Source organism: Schistocerca piceifrons, chromosome 2 (genome assembly GCF_021461385.2).
Source record: "Schistocerca piceifrons isolate TAMUIC-IGC-003096 chromosome 2, iqSchPice1.1, whole genome shotgun sequence".
Classification (NCBI taxonomy): Eukaryota; Metazoa; Arthropoda; class Insecta; order Orthoptera; family Acrididae; genus Schistocerca; species Schistocerca piceifrons.
This window is the reverse complement of record NC_060139.1, coordinates 1,088,435,471-1,088,457,410: the sequence shown is the minus strand read 5'-3', so window position 1 is coordinate 1,088,457,410 and position 21,940 is coordinate 1,088,435,471. Positions and strand designations below refer to the sequence as shown.

Below are 21,940 nucleotides of genomic sequence, written 5' to 3'. Positions count from 1 at the left end.
GAAGAAAGACAATCGCATCAAGTGGTAGTCAGAAATGTTTCATTATCTGCTCAACACAAAAAATGCTGTTTCTTTAATTTTTGGTTCGATTTCAGATAAATGCCTGTACTTCTGGTACAAACTGAAATCCCCACGCCACAGTTTGTCGCAAATCGCTAGAAGATCCAAAGCAAAATAGCTAAGCCCATTTCAGTATTATCAATAGACTTTGCAATTACGTTTTGGTTCTCCTAGCGGCGTGCTAAAGTGCACAGATGCGGTGATTTCAGTATGGTATGTACCAGTATTAAGTTACGATTTCAGGGATATGTCTGCAAACAAACAACAAATGAGTTACGTAACTTTATTTCTTCGAAGTGATATTTAAAAAGTTGTCGATTCAGCTCGAAGAGCAAGCAGAGACAGAGGTTGGTAAACCTAGTATTGAAAAATGGAAATTTGAACAGTGAATACTGATAAATTAGGAATTACAGAAATTAGTAGGAAAAACCCCGACCGGCTCTGAAGAAGTGATTGCAATCATGCTCAGTGAAACTGACCATGCCATGCCTAGAATAGGTGAGTCTGAGTTGCAGTCTTCATACTAATCCCATTACAGTAAACTCATCAACTTTATCAGAATGCTATGTGGAAGCAATTAGAAGTTAGTTGTCATGAAAAGTAGTTTTACAGTTAGCCTATTTTGTAATCACATTTTCATCTGCTCACCATTAGCTACACAAACATACTTCAGTATGTTGAAATAATTTGGCAAATTAATCGAAGTGTTTATCGTATTTACCATACAAAACCTTCATTTTTGTATTAAGAGCAACTGCTGCAAGAACCAACACCTTCCATTTTACCGGTACGCGTAACATTCTCCGATATTTTTTGTGTCAATGCCATGTTTCATAGGCAACATTAAGGTGCTGTATTTAAGAGTATATAACGGGTATCTGCAAACATTTTCAGAGGAATTAAGTTGCAAAGCATTACAAAATTAAGGCCTCTTCCCTCTCAGAATTATTTTCTGTACATCCTAGATGCAATTGCAATTTGGGAAAAATAGAAACAATGATAAAGGAATCCAATGAGAAGCTGACCCTAAAAGAGGTAGAATATTGGAACGATAGAGTATTCTGGAACAGTTGGAGTACTTCGAGCTTAACCGAGTGATAAGCCGAAAGGAGCGGCTACAAAGACAGAGAGAGAGAGACTGGCAGATAATAGACACACACACACATACACATGCATACACACACACACACACACACACACACACACACACACACACACACACATACACACAGAGAGAGAGAGAGAGAGAGAGAGAGAGAGAGAAAGCAGTAGATACATAGATAAATAGATAGAGAGAGAGAGAGAGAGCATGCTGTTTTTTCGTATCCAATAGACAGACCATTTCACTGTCCACTGGAACCGCCACTAGCAGATGGACAGAATAGAAGCCAGCGAGGCATTGTGGTGCATCATTCGACTTGCTGCCAGTGAGTGACGTAATCAGAGAGCTTATGGAAATGTGGGGCCATTCAGAAATAGACGTCAGCTCTATAACAAGGTGAATCATTTGGTTCCACCAGACCAGAGGCGACATGACTAGTATAGAGAATGAAGTACTATTACGAATTCCTCTACCCGCTAAATCGCTTTACATTCAGGATAACAGTTGTGTTAAAATATGATGAACTAAATTTGTACGTTTGATTTTCTACTTTCTTCAGTTACCGCTACAGCGAACAGTTAGTTACTGAATGTAAGGAATTTCTTCACAAGATAGCCTACATGCTATGAATATCAAACTTTCTCGTTACTCAATAGCTGATACGTAATTTGCATGGCACACTGTGTTCACGAAACACACGACCCAATGATAAGACGTAGCTTTCCGCCACCATCACACGTAGCTGTCCAGCAGGTTATTAGATTATCCGCGTTTGGAGAATACTTCTACCCCACAATTGCGTACTGAATTAATGAATACACGTAAATTACTGCTGTGATTGTAAGACTAGCTTCACCGAGCAGACAGGAAGCCATTTTATAAAGCGATACAAGGAACAAATCAAATTAAGGAGGGAAAAAAGTATAGGATATAAATTCAACTTTGGTTTTCACCTTATACAAAATAGTCACAGAGTGATAACAATGCAGAGATGTAAAGGTAACGTCGGAATACCCCAAGAAATTGTGATAGGGCAGTTACTGTTTACACTATTTATAAATGATCTAGTAGAAAGCGTCGGATGCTCATTAAGGCTGTTCGCAGATGATGCGGTTGTCTGGAACAAAGTAGCAAAGCTGGAAGGTAGTAACGATTTGCAGAATGACTTCCAGAGGATTGATGAATGGTGCAGACTCTGGCAGTTACACTGAACGTAAATAAATGTAATTTATTGCACATACATAGGAAAATAAATCCACTACTGTACAGCTACACTATTGATGACAAACGGCTGGAAACTGTACCTACCGTAAAATATCTAGGAGTAACTATCAAGACCGACCTTTCCACACTTGGAAAGGAGATGCCAATCTCAGATTCATAGGAAGAATCTCATCCACGATGAAAGTGGATTATAAGGCGCCTGTCGACCGATTCTTGAGTACTGTTCATCTTGGATGCCTACCAGGTAGGACTGATGAAAGTGAGAGAGAAGATCCAACGAAGAGCGGCGCGATTCGTCACTGGATCGTTTAGCCGGTGCGAGAGCGTTACGGAGATGTTCGACAAACCCCATTGGCCGAAGTTACAAGAGAGGCGTTGTGCATCACGGAGAGATCTACTATTGAAGTTTCGAGAGATCACTTCTCGGCAAGAGCGGGTGACATATTACTTGTCCCCACATTGGTCTCGCTTAATGACAACGAGGAGAAATTTCGAGAAATTAGATTCAATACAGAGGCTTATCGTCAAACATTCTTCCGACGCGCTATTCGATTGTGGAACAGGGCTGGAGGGCTCAGTTAGAGGTACGAAAAGTGCCCTCCACCACACACGATTAGGTGGCTTGCAGAATATAACGTAGATGTGTAAGTTATTAAAAAGAACACCGTAATTCGTCGAATAATGGAGAAGGGATATTTTATGGACATGAATGAAGAAATAGAATTTATGCCCACCTGAAACATCTCAGAAAAAGGCAACCAACGAGCAGCTCGCACTGAGAAACACGATTCCTGTAACGTTGACAGATTCCATTAAAGGCACTCTATAAATTCCCATGCACTGAAATGTCAGTGGTGTACGCTGCCGTCTGCAGTTCACTGCGCTTAAGATTTGGCACGCTCAGACTAGATCACATAACTTTATGCTTGACCAGAAAACAAGTACTTTCACCCTATAATTGGTAAATCATTAAATTATATCCTTGGAACATGTTAAAATATAACTACTCTCACAGCTAACATATACCAATACTTTTAAAATGTACTCATGACTCAAAAATTTTTCGATCATTATTATTGGGAACATTAGTTTTAAATCTATTTGATTTTCACTTCAACAGTAAATTGGCGTTGCTTTACCATCGCACAACGTTAGGTATATTTTCCTTTTTTTCGTTATATTATACACGAGCGAATTAAAGTTTTTCGTGTAATGTTGTTGTGGTATTCAGTCCGAAGAAGACTGGTTTAATAGATGTTAAGTCCCATAGTGCTCAGAGCCACTGGTTTAATGCAGCTTTCCACACAAATCTATCACTGCAAACCTCTTCATCTTTAAATAAATACTGCAGCCTACATCCATTTGGCTTTCTGTATTCGTCTTCAGTTCATCTTCTGCAATGTTTACCTCCAAACTTCCTTCCAGTATCAAACTGACCATCCCTTGGAGCATCAGAAATTGTTCCGTCAAGCAGTCTGTTCTGTTAGTCAAGTTGTCCACAAATTTCTTTTCTCCCGAATTTTGCCCACTACCTCCTCATTAGTTACGCAGTTTATCCGTTTATTTTCACCGTTCTTCCATAGCACCACATTTCAGTATCTTCTACTCTCTTTTTGTCTGACACGTTTACCGTCCACTTTTCCCTACAGACAAATACCTTCGAAAATACTTTCTAACACTTAAATTTATATTTGATGTTAACAAATTCTGTTTTTTCTGAATTTCTTTTCTTAATGTAGGCAGTCTGCATTTTATATCCTCTACTTTCGTCATCATGAGGTATATCGCTGCCAAAGGCTCAAATTTCAATCAATTCAATGCCTCACACCCAGATCTAATTCCCTCAGCATCGCCCGACTTTATTCAGCCCCATGCACTTATCCTTGTTTTCCATTTTTTGATGTTATAACCTGTTTCCAAAAAAATTACCCATTCTATTCACATGCTCTTCCAAGACAAAAAAAAAAAAAAAAATGGTTCAAATGGCTCTGAGCACTATGCGACTTAACTTTTGAGGTCATCAGCCGCCTAGAACTCAGAACTAATTAAACCTAACTAACATAAGACCATCACACACATCCATGCCCGAGGCAGGATTCGAACCTGCGACCGTAGCGGTCACGCGATTCCAGACTGAAGCGCCAAGAACCGCACGGCCACACCGGCCGGCCTTCCAAGACATTAGCAGTCTTTAACATAATTTTAGTGCCATGATCTAATTTTTAGTTAAATCTCCCTGAAATTTAATTCGTTTTCCAATATCTTTTGGCTCTCTGTTATCGGTTGCTCGACACATGTAGGGAATAGACATCCTATTATGTTCTGTATTTAATTTTCATTCTATTATGCGTTTAGAATGTAAATTTCGGACCCACTGGAAAATGGCTTCACTGTGAAAGCGCAAATGTTTATGTGAGTGGGACGGCTATTCATTAACTTCGTCCATTTGCCATTTACCAGTTACCAGTTATGGGACGTACACATCGTTGTCGTTTAACAAGCTCTTGGATAGCGTATTTACAATCTCGAGCGAAAGAAACTGTAGTTTCACTGTAGTTTCACTGCAGTTGCAGCTATTATAGTTGTAGTATGTCGCCTTCGATATGAAGAATCAGTTTGTTAAAGCGTTTCTCCTGAAGACACTAGTGTCTGACAAACGTACGACTTTTTAAATGGAACAGTCACTTTCTAAATACTCAGAACATGTACACGACATTCAGACATCCGTCAATGGTGGCATCTTTTTGTAGGTGATCGGCTTCTCCAGTCAGCATCGTGAAGACTGAAAACGTGCCGTGCCTCCCTGGATACCAAAACTGGTCTTTGCCCCGTCTTCGGTGCATTTTGCAAAGGAAGGTAGTGGTCACGGTATTTTGTTAGAAGCTTGCGGAAATCGAACGGGAAAGGTTGGGGCTTATAGTTCGGGTTGCGGAAAATGTCCTGTGATCAAACTTTATAGGAATGTTGAGATTAGCGCAGAATTGGAAGGCATAGAGAACGGCGGGTTAATGAAGGTAAAAGACAGGAATATTATGTGTCATTCACGACGGAAAGTTCGTTTAATGGGCCCATTATAAAGTCATTTCCAGTTAATGGGATGCTCTTTATTTCAGTCACCGGTATTAAAAGCCAATTATACTATGCAAAGTAGTCTGTTTTTTAAAAAGTTTCATATTTAAATATGGTTGGCTAATAGAAAGGTAAAGCTGATGAAAGTACATTTTAATGACGAGGGGCAACTGACGGACGATGAAAGCATGCAGTGGAATTGTAAAATGCATCAAAAAAGCCCATTACTGTTATCTCTGTGGGCTGCACAGCGGAAGGTTCTTCCTCTTTTTACGTGCATATGATAATGTTGTCATAATTTACTTAACCGAGAATTAAACACAAACAAGTTGCAAATAGTATCATATTACTCCCTCTCTTAACCGTTTGTTTTTGTTTCTGTCATTTCATACAGCACACTGACAATGATATCACTTTTTTGATTAATACTTTGTCTTGCTTTTTACGCGGCACGTTAGATATCATTTGTATGACATGTACCGTTAGACGAGGCAAGCAATGTAATTTTATGTGAATTGCTGTGTTTCTAGGGAGGGTCAATAAAAAGAAATAAATGTGCAGTAATCTCGTTAGTTGGTGCACAAATAAAGCGGATAAAAATATGAGAACCATGTATTACTTTTATGAGATCCACTAAATTGATGATATAATACTTGAACTACGAATACAATGCAAGTGAGACACTGATATTTTGGTATTATCGTCTAACGTGAAGTGTCGGTGGCTTCGCTGAAGTACTAAGGACAAAAAGCAGCGATTACTTTTTCTTCGACAGAGATAACTCTCAACGAAATAGTTACGTTTCTGGCAACGTTATCCATCAATCATTATGGTCAGCAATATAACTGGAATCCTGAATCCACATATCTAGTCAATTTCATAGCAAAAGTGGTTCGGAAACTGAGCTGGGTGCATTATCAGCCACGGATAATAGTTGTGCGGATACGCAACTCGTTCTTGCATTCGACTCCTCATGTTGGAGCTTCTGTAGTGAAATTAGTCACCAGTTGGGTTTCACATTGTCATATTTCCTCCGAGAATTAAATTTTCTATGTTTGTATTCTGTGCTCTTGAGAGAATTTCGTCTTACACGTGTATTATAAACGAAATGATCACCACAAGTGTTTTCAAATTTAATTGCACCCTGGTGATATTTCTTCCAACGAGACACTAGTTTGTTGGTACCGTCACTGTAGAATGTTTGACTCTGTTGAAGGAGTCACAACTTCACTTCGGCTTGCACCGCTTCATGACTACCAAAGTGAAGCCCTCGAAAGTGTTGTTCTAAGTTTTAGAAACATATGAAAAGCGCATGAGGCCATATCGGGACTCTATGGAGGATGATCGATGACACTGAACTCAGGGTGTCAGATTGTTGCAGACGTCGCAGCACTACTGAGCGGTATTGCATTGTCATGCTGAAGGAGACAGTGTTCCACGTGTGGAGGAATTCGGAACTCGATTACAGCACGCTGTTTCTGACGCACCGACACAGTTACTCCCGCGACGCTATGTTGCTCGCAGCAATTCAGTTTCCTCTAGGGGCCGAGTAGATCCGAACAATAAAGATGTAAAATGTTAATAACGTTTGTTTTATTTAAAAAGGCTGTGACAGCTTTCACATAAAAAGTTCGGAGGCACTATTTTTCAGCACGCCCTCTTAATACTACTTATGTTTTTGGCAAAATTTAAATGTTAAAATGAAAGATCTTATGTGACAGACAAAATCCGAAATACTTTCACATTTCATCAGGGATAGAGCGTGAGCCTCAAAATTTGTAACATGTAGGTAAAAAATGTCTTCCTGGAAGAAAGTGACGTTTGTGTAGATGAATAGTAAAAAGGTCCTGATAGTAATTGCATATAAGACCAATGTTCCTATTGACAGTACATCCACAACTGTTCTATAGGTCGTCTTAAATTTTATTTTACAGTAAATGTAGAGCACAACCATGTTTTAGGACAATAGTCCACTCTTCAGTTGCAGCTGAAAAATATTTTGAATATTAGTATAATTTTATTGATTTTCGTACAGTTTGAGAATATGAATATTCGTCACACGTATGTGAAGTTTTTCACGTGCACATGAAGGTAGATCTGTCGTCCTTAAACCGAGCTGTGCTCTCCTTTCAGTGGAAAATAAAATTTAAGACAACTGTAAGAGATGTTTACACTCATAAATTTCTGTTTGATTTAAAATCTTTCCATAAGAACATCAATTAATTTGGAAGTGGGTACTCTTGATGTAGGAAAGCAACTTAAGTAACGTAATAAAGACAAGTCTTTCGATCCAGACTGTATGGTAGTTAGGTTCCCTGAGGAGTATACTGATGAAATACCTCACTTCTTAGCACTAATACATAAAACCTTGCTGTTCGAAACATCCGCATCTAAAGACTGCAAAGTAGCAAAGGTCATAACAATACAGGAGGAATTATGGACCTTTACCACTGACACCGAGCTTCAGTAGGATTGTGGAACATTAACTGTGTTCCTGCATTATGAAATACCTCGAAGGAAAACATCTACTGATACATAGCGAACACGAACTCAAATAATCTCACTTTCGTAAAACACAACATGTTCTTTATTCACACGAAGTAATAAGTGCTTTCAGCAGAGTATCTCAAGTTGATTCCATATTTTTCGAAATACAAAAGTTTTTGACGCCTGTTTTGACTCAAAAAATTAGTGGATATCGTGTGGTTGCGCGAGTCAGTTCGTTATTTCCAATCAGAAAATACTAGACGGGAAGTCATTTAATGAAACGGAAGTGACATCTTAGGTTCCCCAAATAAGTGTTAACGGCGCACTAATGTTTTTAATCTGTATAATATAACTTAGGAGAGGGCATGAACAGTCCTTTTGAATTATAGATTGCGGAAATCAGTCTTCCTTTTTAAATTTTATTATGCAGATCTAGATTTCTACTAGAATCTAGCCATTCTCAATGCACTATTATTTTCTCACAAAGCAAGTAAGTCCCTGTTGATCGGGCTTCACCCACAGTTCATTGAACACAGATTGGTAGTAATCAATGAACTAACAGGGACTTACTTGGTTTGAGCGAAAATAACAGTGCATTGGGAATGGCTAGCTTCTAGCAGAAATCTAGATTTGCATAGCAAAATTTAGAAAGGAAGACTGAATTCAGCAATCTATAATTTACAAGGTAATATAACAGTCGCTGAGTGCAACCGCTGTCCGAATGGAAGATAACCTGAGGAGTCCTTGTGATTTGTTTTGCATCTGACGTCATTCATCGTGTAGTAGAGTCATCAGAAGATCAACACGGTTTACAAAGTATCTAGACCCGATACCTGCGTAGTACGAAAACTGACAATTGACTGTGAGAAAGGAAAATAAACACTGTAACTCCTCCAAATAAGTATTAAAAAAATTCTGTTATGTTTCAGGTACGACAAACAACAGAAACTTGAAAGTTATAGAATCAACTAGACACCTAGGGATTACAAAATCAAACTAATTAAACTGGAAACGTAAGTTCGAAAATGCTGTGAGGAAGACGAACCGAAGACTATGCTTTAATGGGAAAACACTAGAAAAGGAACAACAAATCTGCCTATAATACACTTGCGCGTCCTCTGCTGGATTACTGCTACTCGGTTCGAAATCCAGTCATCATGCAAAGGCGTTTTCTGTTTCGGTGTTATTATCTCCCGAAATTGTAATCACAATCTCCTTCCATCTACGTGGGGGGATACGACCATCGCCTTAAAAGAAGAGAAATCAGAGCTCGCACGGAGAGATTTGAAGTTCCTTCTTACAATGTGCTATTCGAGAGTGGGACGGTCGAGAACTACTCTGAAAATGGTCAGTGAAATCTCAGCGAAACGCTTTATTGTGAATTGCAGAGTAACAGTGTATACGTAGATCAACCATCACATATGACTTGTAAATACGACCGGTGTACCAGCACTAAAGGGCTTTTTTTTTTTGAGTCGTCGGTGTTATGACTGGTTTTATGTGGACCGCAACGAACTCCTCTCCTGCAACAACCTCTTCATCTCAGAGTGACAATTCCAACCTATGTCTCGGTTATTAACTGTAAGTATTCTAGTCTCTGTCCTCCAGTTTTTGCCTTCTGGAGCTCCCACTATCACGATGAAGGTTATTTCTTGATGTCTTAACACAAGTCCTGTCATCTCGGTCCCATCTTCTTGTCAGTGTTTTCCGTATATTTTTCTTCACCGATTCTGCGAAGAACCTCCCCATTCCTTATCCGTCCACCTAATTTTCAACAGGCTCCTATAGGAGCACAGCTCAAATGCTTAGATTACCTTCTTTTCCGGTTTTCCCTACAGTTCATATTTCACTACCTTACCATACTGTGCTCTATTCTCATAAATTACTTCCTAAAATTTCGGTTTATGTTTGATAACAATAGACTTCTCTTAGCCAGGAACATCCTCTTTTCCTGTACTAATCTGCTTCTTCTGTCCTCCTTGCATTGTCTGTCATGGGTTATCCTGCTACCAAGGCAGTATAATTCCCTCACTTCGTCTTCTTCTTGCTGTTCTCATTTCTTCTGCAGCAGAGTAGTTGGGTCTTATTCCGATCTGCTCTCAGTCCATATTCTGTAATCGATAGTATGTTCATCCCGTTCAACAGATCCTGTAATTCTTCTTTATTGGCACTGAGGATAGCAGTGTCATCAGCTAAGCTTACCACTTAAATCCTTTCACCCTTAATTTTAATCCCACCCTTGAACATTTCTTTCATTTCCGTCATTGCTTCTTCGATGCATATATTGAACAGTATAAGTGAAAAGCTGCATTACTGTCTTACACCCTTATTATTCTGAACACTTCACTCATGGTGAATTTATCTTAATGTTCCTTCTTCAGTCTTACACATACTGTATATTTCCTGTCATTCCCTATAGGTAACGCCAATGTTTCTCAGAATTTCGAACATCTCGTTCCATTTTCGAAAGCATTTTCTAGGACGAAAAATCTTAAATTTTCTTCGGTGTTGCTTACATTACCAACAGCAACGTCAGAACTGCCTCTCCGGTGCCTTTACTTTTCCAAAACAAACTGATCATCATCTAACAGATCTTTTATTTTATTTTACATTCTTTTGCGTATTATTAAAGCAGCTTGGACGTAAGACCTGTTAAGCTTATTGTCCGGGAGTTGCCGCGCTTTTCGTTACATTCTGTCTTCGCAGTGGTGTGTACGATATTTCTCCGAAAGTCCGATATTATATGCCCAATTTCATATATTTTTCACATCTAATTTCATAGCCGTTTGGTTACCAACTACCGTAGTGTTTTTAGAAATTCGAATGGGATGTTACCTGTTTCTTCTGTCTTATTTGAACTCAGGTCTTTCCGAGCTTTATTTAAATCTGAGACTCTAATACTGAAAGCCCTATGTCTTCGATGACGACCTAAACTTCTTCTTCTATCACGTCGTCAGACAAGTCCAGCACCTCATAGAGACCTTCAATGTACTTTTTTCAGATACCTGCTCTCCCCTCTGTATTTCCGACGATCATTTCTTTTCCGATTCCTTCACATTTTTCCTACAGCCATTTTAGCTTCGCAGCACTTGATATTCATTTCCAGTCTTAAGTACCTGTATTTCTGTATCCCTGTCTTTCACTGAACATTTTTGTACTTCCTTCTACCGTAGATCAGTTGAAGTACTTCATTTCTTACCCACGTTTTCTCTCAATTACTTCCCTCCAACCTATGCCTGTCTGTCCAACATTTGTGATTCCCCTTTTTACAGATATCCTGTCCTCATCAACTAAACTGCCTATTCTGGTATTCCCTAGCGCAGTATCCACATCCTTAGAGAATTTCAAAAGTGTCTCATGAGTCCTCAGTAATTCTATGTCCCACTTCCTCCACACTGGTTCTTCCAGATGATTCTCTTAAATAACGGACTGCTGTCCGTTATTATTAAATTATGATATGAGTCGATATATGCTTCTCGGTACACATTACAAACCAATATCTGACTTCCAAATATAGCTCTAACCTTGATGTAGTCGAACTGGAATCTTCCTATAGTATTCCTTCGCGCTCATTCCTACTGCCAAACCTATGTTCAGGCGTAACCCATTCTTCTGTTATTTCCTATACAACCGCGTTCCATTCCCCATGATTATTAGTTATTCATTTCCTTTACACTTTGAATTACCTATTTAGAATCCTACTTTCCCTGTATCTTAATCTGTTTGCAACGTCGGCATGTATACCTGACCTATCATTAACGGCGTTGGTCTGTTGTCGAATCTGACGAGAACAACCCTACCACTGAACTGTTCACTGCTCTCATTTACCATTCATAACGAATACTACTCCAGTTATACCATTTTCTGGTGCTGTTCATATTACCCTATACTCATCTGACAAGATATCCTTGTTTCCTTTCCATTTGAATTCACTGACCCCTACTCATTCTTTGCATTTCTCTTTTCAGATTTTCTAGCTTCCCTAACACGCTCAAGCTTCTGACATTCCACTTCCCGACTCGTAGAACGTTATCGTTTCGTTGGTTATTCAATCTTTCCTCATGGTCACCTCGCCCTTGGCAGTCCCCATTTCCTATCACAGGCTATATCTCCCGTGCATAAACATGATACAGAGGTGACAATAGTCATGGAATACCTCCTAATATTGTGACGAACCTCCTTCAGCCCGGGGTAATGCAGCAACACGATGTGTCATCGACACAGCAAGTCGTTGTACGTCTCCTGCAGCAATATTCAGTTATGCTGCCTCTGTAGCCATCCATAATTGCGGAGGTGCAGCCGGTGTAGGATTTTGTGCACAAACTGACCTTTAGTTTCCAGAATGAGATATTTTCACTCTGCAGCGGAGTGTGCGCTGATATGAAACTTCCTGGCAGATTAAAACTGTGTGACCAACCGAGACTCGACCTCGGGACCTTTGCCTTTCGCGGGCAAGTGCTCTTCCATATGAGCTACCGAAGCTCGACTCACGCTCGGTCCTCACAGCTTTCTGCAAGTATCTCGTCTCCAACTTTCCAAACTTTACAGAAATAGTACTCCTCAAAGAAAGGATACTGCGGAGACTTGGCTTATACACAGCCTAGGGGATGGTTCCAGAAGTCGCGCTTCGGTAGCTCTGATGGTAGAGCACTTGCCCGCGAAAGGCAAAGGTCCAGAGTTCGAGTCTCGGTCGGGCACACAATTTTAATCTGCCAGGAAGTTTGATCTCTAGTTTATCTCGCACAAATGTTCCATGGGATTCATGTCGGGCGATCTGGGTGGCTGACTTATTCGCTCGAACTGTCCGCAATGTTCTTCCAACCAACCGTAAACAACTGTAACCCAGTAACATTGTCATCCATAAAATTACATCGTTGTTTGGGAATATGAAACCACTAATGGGTGTAAACGGTGTCCAGGCAGCCAAACACAAGCACCTCCAGTCAATGATCTGTCAGTTGAACTAGAGGGATCAGTCCATACCATGTAAACACAGCTCATACCATTATGGAGCCATCAGCAACACGCAAAGTGCCTTGTTGACAACTTGGGTCCATGGCCTCGCGGAGTCTCAACCACACTCGAACTCTGCAATCAGCTCTTACCAACTGAAGTCGGAAATCGGAACTCATCTGGCCAGCCCACGGTTTTACAATCGTCTCAAGTCAAACTACCCGTGGTCTAGCGAACGTCTTTGATTAGTAATCAAAACGTCCTCGGTATAGGGTTCGAAAGCCGAAACCGTTTCAATTTTGATTAATAATCAGCATTGGCGGCGGAAGACTTCCGGCGTAAGAAGTCACCCTCATTCTGCCAACGGCCTTGTCTAAAATGGCGGGAAAATGATAGAAGGATAGAAGTTCAGGGCACTCTGTCGTCCTGGTGGTGGTAAACTGCCCCTACAGGCGGAAGAATCAGCAATGATCAACGGCATGTGGATATACAAGACAACGGAATCCACTGCGTTAAAGACACAAAACGTGTATCCACAGGACATGTCGCCTGTAATTGAGAAAGTCTCTCCATTGGTAAAAGTTTGCAGAATAGTCCCCAATTCGGATGTCTGAGAGGGGACAGCCAAGGCGAGGTGAATATGAGAAAAAGACTGAATAAACCAAGAAAGGATAACGTTCTACGAGTCGGGGCGTGGAATTCAGAAGCTTGAATGTCAGAAGCTATATCCAGATATAGTATGGATCAGTCAAGTGAAAAGGAAAAAAATACAAGAATTTCTGTCCTGATGACTATATGGTAATGTCAACAGCAGCAGAAAATGTTATAATTGGAGTAGGATATGTTACGAACAGCAAGGTAGGGCAGAGAGTGTGTTTCTGTGAACAGTTCAGTGATAGGGTTGCTCTTATCAGAATCAATAGCAAACCAACACCGACGACAATAGTTCAGGTGTACATGCCAAAATTGCAACCCGAAGATTAACAGATCGAGGAAGTATACGACGATGTTGAAAGTGTGATACAGTACGTAAAGGAATATGAAAATCTAATAGTCATGGGGACCTGGAATGCAGTTGCAGAGGGAGGCAGAGAAGAAATGAATACCGGAAAATATTGGCTTCGGATAAGGAATGAGAGAGGAGAAAGACTAACTGAGTTCCGCAATAAATTTCAGTATGTAATAGCGAATACTCTGTTGAAGAATCACAAGGGGAGGTGGTATACATGGAAAAAGCCATGTGATACGGGAAGTGTTTAGTTAGATTGCATCGCGGACAGAGAGGAATTCCGAAATCAGATACTGGCTATAAGGCGTACCCAGGTGCAGATATATACTTAGATCACAATGTATGGTCATGAAGAGTAAGCTGAAGTCTAAGAGATCAGTCAGGAAGAATCAATGTGCAAAGAAGTGGAATACGGATGTACTAAGGAATGGTGAGATAGGCTTGATGTTCTATAGGGCTGTATATACAGCAGTAACGAAGCAAGAGGAATGGACATTTCTAAAAATAGCAGTAGCAGAAGATGGAACGAAAACTGTAGGTTCGAAGAAGGCAACTGCGAAGAAACCATACGTAACAGAAGAAATACTTCAATTGAAACTTCCTGGCAGATTAAAACTGACTCGAACTCGGGACCTTTGCCTTTCGCGGGGAAGTCCTCTACCGTCTGAGCTGCGGAAGCACGACTCACGCTCAATCCTCACAGCTTCAATTCTGCCTGTACCTCGTCTCTTACCTTCCAAACCTCACAGTAGCTCTCCTGCGAACCTTGCAGAAATAGCACTCCTGAGAGGAAGAATATTGCGAAGACATGGCTTAGCCACAGCCTGGGGGATGTTTTAAGAATGAGATTTTTACTCTGCAGCGGAGTGTGTGTTGATATGAAACTTCCTGGCAGAATAAAACTTTGTGGCTGTGGATAAGGCGTATCTCTGCAAAATCTTTACTTCCAGAAGTGCTATTTCTGCAAGGTTTGCGGGAGGACTTCTGTGAGGTTTGAAAGGTAGAAGTAAAGCCGTGAGGACGGGTCATGAGTCGCGCTTGGGTAGCTCAGACTGTAGAGCACTTACCCGCGAAGGGCAAAATCCCCGAGATCCGGCACACAGTTTTAACCTTCCAGGAAGTTTCATATCAGCGCACACTTTACTGCGGACTGAAAATCTTATTCTGGAAATACTTCATTTGATTGCTGAGAGATGCAAGTACAAAAATGGTCAGAGGAACTCAGGAATACAAGTGGCTGAGGAAAGAAATAAATAGAAGTGCCGGGAAGCTAAGCCGAAATGGCTGCATGAGAAATGTGAAGAAATCGAAAAAGAAATGATAGTCTGAAGGATTGACTCAGTCTATAGGAAAGTCAGAAGAACCTTCGTTGAAATTAAAAGCAACAGTGGTAACATTAAGATTGCAACTGGAATTCTAAAGGTAAATACAGAGGAGAGAGCGTATAGGTGGGAAGAGTGCACTGAATTTACATGGCCGGGAAGATCCGGTGTGGTAGAAGAAGAAACGTAAGTTTATTTAGGGGATACAGAATTATAATCAGAATTGAAGAGAGCTTTGGAGGACTTAAGATCCACTAAGGCAAAACGGATAGATAACATTCCTCCAGAATTCCTAAAATCGTTGGGGGAAAACGACCACTCACGTTGCGTGAATATTGTATGAGTCTGGCGCCATACCATTTGACTTTCGGAGAAATATCATCCACACAATTTCGAAGACTACAAGCGCTGACAAGTGCGAGAATTATCGTACATTCAACTTAAAAGCTCATACAACTAAGTTGCTTTTAGGAATAATATACGGAAGAACGGAAAAGAAAATAGAGGATGTGTTATATGACGATCAGTTTCTCTTTACGAAAGGTAAAGGCACTACACTGGTAGTTCTGCCGTTGCGGTTAATAATGGCAACAAAAATAAAGAAAAAACCACACACGCTCATAGGATTTGTAGACCCGTAAAAAGTGTTCGACAGTGTAAAATGACGATTGATGGTCGAAATTCTGAGAAAAACAGGGGTAAGCTGCAGGGAGAGACGGGTAATATACAATATGTGTGAGAGCCGAGACAGAATAATAAGAGTGGACGACCAAGAACAAAGCGCTGAGATTAAAAAGGGTGTAAGGCAGGGTTGTCGTCTTGCACCTGTACTGTTAAATTAATACATCAAAAAAGTAATGATAGAAATAAAAGAAAGATTCGTGTGTCGGATTAAAATTTGGGGTGAAAGGATATCAGTATACGATTCGCTGATTACATTACTATCCTGAGTGAAAGTGAAGAAGAATTACATGATCTGCTGAATGAACTGAACAGTCTAATGAGTGCAAAATATGGACTAAAAGGCGAAGAAAAGCGAAAGTAATGAGAAGTAGCGGAAATGAGAACAACGAGAAACCTAACATCAGGATTGATGGTCACGGAGCAGGTGAAGTTAAGGAATTCTACTACCTAGGCAGTAAAATAACCAATGAAGGACAGAATAAGCAGGACATCAAAAGAAGACTAGCACAGGCAAAAAGTCTTTCCTATCCAACAGATGTCTACTAGTATCAAACGTAGGCCTTAATCTGAGGAAGAAATTTCTGATAATGTTCGTTTGTAGCACAGTATTGTATGGTAGTGAAATATGGACCATGGGAGAACCGAAATATAAGAGAATGGAAGCACTTGAAGTGTGGTGCTACAGAAGATTGTTGTAAATTAAGGTGGATTGATAAGGTAAGGAATGAGGAAGCTCTGCACGGAATCGGAGAGGAAAGGACTATATGGGACACTGACAAGAAGAGGGAAAGGAAGATAGAACTTCTGTTAAGATATGAGGGGATGACTTCTGTGGTACTAAAGGGAGCTGTACAGGGCAAAAGCCGGCCGATGTGGCCGATCGGTTCTAGGTGCTTCATTCTGGAGCCGCGAGACCGCTACAGTCGCAGGTTCCAATCCTCTCTTTTGCATGGATGTGTGTGATGTCCTTAGGTTAGGTTTAAGTAGTTCTAAGTCCTAGGAGACTGATGACCTCAGATGTTAAGTCCCATAGTGCTCAGAGCCATTTGAACCCTTTGAACAGCACAAAAACTGTAGAGGAAGACAGAGGCTGGAATACATCCAGAAAATATTTGAGGACGTAAGTTGCAGATGCTGCTCTGAGATGAAGAGATTGGCTCAGGAGAGGAATTCGTGGCGGGCCGCATCAAACCAGTCAATGGTTTTTCTCCAGCAGCAGTAGTTTTTACATTACGACGCGGTACCATACCCAGAAAACTTTTATGTCGACTGACTCTGGCCGCGGAAGCCTACGCAGTTATATCAGTCAAAGACTGATGACTCAAAATAGATAGAGAGAGAGAGAGAGAGAGGGGGGGGGGGAGGGGTGGTCCAACCGATATGGTCATGAGCCAGGGAGAGACGCTCTAGGCGATGCTGTGGTGTTAGCAAAGGAACTCGAGTTGGTCGTCTACTGCCATAGCCCAAGTTACGCTGCACTGTCCTAACGCATACTTTCGTCGTATGTCCCACATTGATTTCTGCAGTTATTTCACGCAGATCTTTATTGTCTGCTACCACTTGCAACTCTACTCAAACGCCGCTGCTCTAAGTCGTTAAGTGAAGGTCGCCAATCACTGCATTGCCTGTAGCGAGAGATAATGGCTTTTTCTTGTCCTGACCAGAAATGTAGTTCTCGTAGATACTTCTACTTGCGCGTTTGTGACAGTGTCCATCTTAAAAAAACTATACAACAAGAAGAATAAAGTTGCTTGTGACAACTAAGCAAGCAAAGCATATTACCATTCATAAGTTCAAACATACCATAAACTCTAATCCATACAAATTACCTTGCCACGGTTACTGACGGCAATCATAAGCGCAAGCTTAATGGCACGTAGTGCCCAAAAGGCAAGGAATTTGATTCGCCAGAAGTTGGTGTGGTACTCTCGGCCATATGTAATACGTGAGACCAAGATAATGACTAAATCCTTACATTCTTGACATGCAAACAGCGCACGCATTCCAAAGTGTTACAGAGAAGATTAATTTAGTAATACCACTAATGCAATAACTATGACGCTTTGCAACATTAAGTCCATATACCTTATATGTAGTCCCAGAGGTTCTGTGATCTTATTTGTACTCTCATACGTTCTGTGGTGAAATCTTTATTATAATCATAATATGACGAGATTACAAATATGGATTGTAAATATTTTTAAATAAGATACTTGTAATACAAAAACCAGTAAACAATACATATACAATAAGCATTTGTGCGTTTACATTAACATGCATATTCCGCTAGCGACCATATGGCGAACGGCAGAGGGTACCTTTTACCACTGCTAGGCTTTTCTTTCCCCGTTATACTTGCAAATAGAGCGAGGGGAAACCGACTGCCAATATATCTCCGTACAAGCCCCGATTTCTCTTGTCTTATCGGTACTTATGCGAGGACTACTTTAGAGGCGGTAGACTCGTACTGTAATCTGTCGCCAACGCTGGTCTTCTAATCTTTCCAAACAGTGATCCACTAAAATAATGTCTATTTTCTTCCAGGAATTACAGTTCATGTTCACAAAGCATTCCATTAACATTCGCATGTTGATCGAAGCTATCAGTAACAAATTTATCTTCACATTGATGAATTTATTTCGAGGTCAAACACTCGGGTGGTACTCAAGAATGGGTCCCATAAGCTTTGTGCACGCAGTCTCCTTTACAGATTTTCCACACCTTCCTAGAATTCTCCAAATAAACAAAAGTCGATAATCTGCCATTTCTTCAAACCCACCACGTGTGCTCGTTCGACTTCATGTTTCTTTGCCATGTTACGCTGAGATATTTAAGCGTCGTGACTGTGTGAAACAATACACTAATAATACAAACATTGTCGGGTTATACACTCCGGGAAAAGAAATTAGTACATGTGGAATGACGACGCCGATTTTGATTCGATAACGGCATTTACCATCTCGGGGTTGGCAGATGTACTTGTAATGGTTTCAGTGTCGTCCGTGAACAGATTGCATAAGGACATAGTTACCAGGGCGCCATCTACGTCTACCCCTTATATTGAGAATGCTGGCAGCCAGAAGGCTCATTGTGGTGCAAACGTGTTATGCATTACCTCTGAGACACCTAGGTGAATCCTGCAGCCAATTGAGCGAGTTTGAAAGGGACCAAAGCCTTCAGCCTTGCGGGATAGTCCATTCGACGAATTGCCACACAAATCGGACTTGCTGTGACAGCTGTGCGATGATGCTAGTGTAATGCTCACGCCAACATTCTGACACCTGTAGACGACGTTCTGAAAGTTCACACAGTACAAACACCCACCAGGTTCTTCGTATTGTAAGGGCAGCAGTGCCAGGTCGTACAGTTACCGCGGCACAGATAAGCAGATTTTTGAGCCCATACGTGTCAACACAAATTGTTGCGAATTGGTTATTAGCAGTGGGGCTATGGCCACGCACACGTCTAGCCCGTTACGCCACAGCATCGGCGGGCACGGCTCGAATGATGCCGTCAGAGGCTCAACTGGAAGATGGAACCGCCAGCCATGGCCTTCAACAACGAAATCAAATTCTGCCTGCACGCAAGTGATGGTCGTTAGGGCGTACAACGTAGACCTGGTGACCGTTGTCTCGTAGATCGCAGTCGTCTTAGACACAAAGTCCTCATATTAAGCCCTATGGTCTGGGGTGCGGTAAGCTACAACTCTCGTTCACCTTTGGCGTTTCCGGAGGGGATGCTCACCATCGCTCGGTACATGCAGAATGCTGTCAGACCTGCTGTTTTGCCGTTCTTGCAAACAGGGAGGTGACGTGTTGTTCTAACAGGATAATACTCACCCACACGCTACTGGAGAAACTGAACGTGCTCTGCAAGACGTGCAGCAACTTCCCTGGCCAGCACGGTCTCCAGACCGTTCTCCAGTCGAGCACATGTGGCATATGATGCAACAGGAAGTGACTCGTGGGACTGGTCAATCAACAACTCTTACAGAACTACGTTAACACGTCGAGCAGATGAGACAAAACGTATACCAGGACCGTGTTCGCCATTCGTATGACCTACTGGATGCCAGAGTCTGTACCTATGGAGGGTGCATCATGTACTTATGCGGGTGTTTCAGCATGGGTCGGTATTTGGTATCATAGAACCGCTTGTGCTAGTGACCTGTGTCACGTACCCGCCGTTCGCCTACAGGTATCAGTAACCCCTAAGGCACCAAAGCATCACGGGGCTGCATACACACAAGGCCTTGCCTTTTCGGACTGCGTCGATCTCAGCAAGGACGGCAGACGGTAGGTGAAGCACCACTAGAGGTCCTTCGTGCCAGCGGCGTATTTTCTCCACAGATACGGAACTGGATCGGCACTATTCCTCCATGCCTCTCCTGTTGAGGGTGGCTCAAACTAACACGTCTGCAGCTCTAACGGTTATCTGGGCCAGTTCACCTGCCAGCTGTTAGCAGCCCATCAGTCAGAGTCCGTTCGGAAGACACTGTAGCAGAACCTACGACTTTCCAGCGATATCCCCAGACCTACCTGTGGGTCACTTGCGCCGAACTCACAGTCCTATTGTTAGGGGGCATCAGTATAATAGTCTTCACACCCCACTAAGTTTATCCACTATGTGTTCCAGGCATATGTCTATTAGTATGTAATAGGGTTGTACTATTTTTGATTGAGAAGAGTTTTCCTTTGTTATTAAATCTGTCCACTGTGGTTGTACTTGGGCTGTTGAAAAAGTAGGGTCCAATCGATAGCGAAATGGAAACCACAGTCAAAATTCGATGAAGCTTCACATACATGTGTTGGACAGAGTCTCTAGTATGGCCATTGATCGCATCACTTCGGTCTTTTCAATTCTGATCGAATCATGAGCACCTAAAGAAGCCTGGAGAACCGTGCGACCCGGCAAGTAGGATTGCCTGTGGAAGATTTTGCCTGATTTTTCCGCAGCCCACAAAACGTAACTGTCTTGCATTTCCTCCTATATGACAATCCTCGGCCACACATGAAGAGGCAATAAGATGGTTTCTACAGCGTTTTCGATGGGAAGCGTTTCGTCACCCACCGTACAGCTCAGACTTGGCTCCCTCGGAGTTCCCTCTCTGCTCTCATGGACCCCTGGATTTGAAGACAAAATTTTGACACAGACATCAAGCTGCAGATGAACGTAAAGAACTATTAGCAAACACAGGCGGCTCCCTTCTGTGACGAGGTTATTGGAGAGATGCTACAATGCTAAGGTAAATGTCTCAGTCAAAGTGGTGACTATGTAGGAAAGTAGTTGGAAAGTCTAGCTAACTCGCGACCGATCGGTCCTTACATTCCAAACAGTTCTCATAATAAATCCCTGTTCTTGTTTACCTATGTATTATTGTTACTTATCAAGCATCTCTTGGTGTGAGGTACAGCAATCTGTAAATGTAATTATCTCATGTACTCCAGATGCACTGTTGCAACAGTAAATCTAGAGTGAATTGGAAGTCTCAAAATGGCTGTAAAATTTTTTATTCTTTATTTGCGGCAGTGTACTTTCCTATCCATCTGCACAATCTCAACTTCATTTCCACATTTAGAGGGAGCTGTCATTCCTCACATTAAACGTAAATGTTGTCCATGTAATACTGTATCTACTCAACGATCACACTTCCCTGGGCAGTACTGTCGTAAACTGCTGGTTACCGAATCTGCTAAATCCTTTATGTATATACAGAATAAAGCGGTCGTATCACACATCCCTGGGGTGCTCTTGATGATACATTTGACTCTGATGAACACAGAATGAAATGAAACCAGTAATATATCACCCACGGTGATACACATAGACGTGTGGATCTTGATCACACAAGTGTTTTCCTGTCGAGTGCCCTACCGAGCTATCTGGCTTACACGTTTGTTTTCTTGCTGGATTCTGCTCATCCTATTATTTTTGGATACGGCTGGCCTTGGTATTAGTAAATGTAAAGAGGTACTTTGTATCGATTTGGGTTGAGGGTCTGATTAAACTTGTGAATGTTAATGTGATTTT

The 21,940-nt window shown here is 41.5% G+C and overlaps 1 protein-coding gene across 1 annotated transcript in view; it reads right to left on the bottom strand.

The window, feature by feature from the left end:
* LOC124776147 (PDF receptor-like) overlaps nt 1-21,940 on the bottom strand; it is a 417,916-nt gene that overhangs the window by 216,038 nt on the left and 179,938 nt on the right. The gene's annotated exons all lie outside the window — the stretch shown is intronic.